A 2,423-nucleotide genomic window follows, 5' to 3' on the forward strand; every position below is an offset into this window, starting at 1 on the left:
CCCACCAGATGGTACCACCTCATCTGTTACTCCCTTCTTCCGTATATATAGGGCCTAATGTATTTTTCGAGGTTGCATTTGACTATTCACAAGATTAATAGTATATAAGATGTATAATGCGAAAACTATATCATTGGAGGCTCCTCTCACGTACGAATTTTATGGTATGGTTTGTGTAACTTGCATTTCATATATTATTGCTCTAACATGTGGTCAAAGTTAGTTTTGAAAAACCCTTTAGGCCATGTATAGATGGAAAGAGGGAGTAATTTTCATTTCATAAGATTAGACCATAGGTGTAGCAAAACTCGGCATACTAGTCTCGGTTCGGGACGATCTTGTCTTCTCCTTCTCCGGTATTTTCTCCTCCTTTACATTGTCAGAGTGCTCACTTTGGCAACCTGATCAAACAACTCACATATTTGTATTGCGAACTTTTATGTTGATTGCACCTATATGCGGACAAAGCTACATTTCTTGATGAGCATGATTTTGTGCTTCCCTTGATGACATGTTGTGAGAGCTCCCAGCCTACTCAAATCCTGATCAAACAAGTACATATGGTTCCTGTTTAGCCGAGACCACCATTTTTAGAGAGGCTACGAACTCCCTCGCACTATTGACCTCCTTCTTCTCCGACGCTCTTGTATTCTCATGTGTAATAACTGTAAATAAATGTAAATGCTATGTGAGTGCACCCACACTTAGTATACATGTAGGTCTCTCATAGTAAGACCATGGCACGAATTGAAAAAAATATAAGTCCCGGGGTCACAACTCTCGAATGGAACTTCGAATAATTCTGCAATATGTTTACTAGCTCGGACAGTCATAGTACAAACTACTATATAATCAAGTCTAGGAAAGGTCACACAAAAAGAATCCAGGAAAGGTAGATCATCAAGATAGTGTGATAAATCACGCATAAAATCTTGTCATGCTACTTGGACGGATAGATTTTTGCAACCAATAATAATAAAACCTAAATAGCAATGCAGCTCATGAGTTGTACATGTTACCTTGTCATACTTGCCACATGCTTGTCACGTCTCTTCAATGGTACTGGCCGCCAATATATCTCATGTTTCTTCATATTCATTCGTGTTTACACTTCCCAGGCCTCTGCTAACTTAGCCAATAATCAAAATATTGTAGCATTTCTCTACCAAACATCAGTTTGATGATCTTGGTATCATATCTACACTATATTTTCCTATTGTATGATGGTGCAAGACTATAGATTGAGATACAAGAGGGAACTGATGATCAGGCGTCTGACGCCATGAGGAGCATGGGTGTCGCGCTCTTTCTCACCACCATGGGTCTCGGGGACTATGGGAGCACCCTGCAGAAGTCAATCATGACACATGCGATGACACTAGTAGAAAACTGAGCTTTAAAACCGGTTTGTAAGGGCCTTTAGTGCCGGTTATGGAACCGGCACTGAAGTGTGGGCACTAAATCCCCCCCTCCCCCTTTAGTACCGGTTCGGCACGAACCGGCGCTAAAGTGCCACCACGTGGCGTGAGCTCGCGCCCTACTATGGGGACCTTTAGTACCGGTTGGTGTTACCAACCGGTACTAAAGGTTTTTTTTCTAATTTTTTTTTTGAAAATTTTGGGAAAAAAATTGATTTTTTTTATTTTTAATTTTTCTGAATTATTTGATGATTTAGTCTCTAATCACCTCTCTTAACTGCTCAAGTGTGGATCACTCATTCCAAATCATCTAACTTCCCGACCTGTCACCCATCCCTCTCACTACTCCAGCCCGAGCACGCTTAACTTTCCGAGTCTGCACTTGTTGTTTTCCTGACAATAGTAAGATGTCAATCCTATTAACCCTCAGGAGTTTAGCTTGAGCATGAAGTCACACATTTCACCGTTTGAGTTTGAAACTATTATTCTAAAAAAATAGTAATTATTTAGTAACGCTAATATTTCTTGAATAAGTTTGACCATAGTTTGACCATAATTTGACCAAAATTCAAAAAATTGAAATAATTATTTAGTAACACTAATATTCTTGAATAATTATGTAGTAACATTAATACTTCTTGAATAAGTAGTTTGACCAAATTTAACCAAATGTTTTTTAAAAAAACTGAAATTTGACCATATCTTTTTTTCCTTTTCGAATTTGAGGATTCTAAAAAATTCCAAACAGGCCGTAGGCGGTCTCCATCGGATGCGGATTTTCGTGCTGAATTTTTTGATATATTATACGTTTTTTTTCTGACGTTGTATGCAAAAGTTATAGCCGTTTTACATTTTCCCTACACATTTTGCAAAACATGTCCAAATTTATGTTTTCAAATTTTCCTAACTAGTAGATATAGTAATATAACTACCTCTCGAAGGATTTTATTTTTTGAAGTTTTTATCATTTTCTTTTGATTTTTTTTCAAAACTGAAATGGCGATA

The sequence above is a fragment of the Triticum dicoccoides genome, chromosome 4A, assembly GCF_002162155.2.
Source record: "Triticum dicoccoides isolate Atlit2015 ecotype Zavitan chromosome 4A, WEW_v2.0, whole genome shotgun sequence".
Taxonomy (NCBI): domain Eukaryota; kingdom Viridiplantae; phylum Streptophyta; class Magnoliopsida; order Poales; family Poaceae; genus Triticum; species Triticum dicoccoides.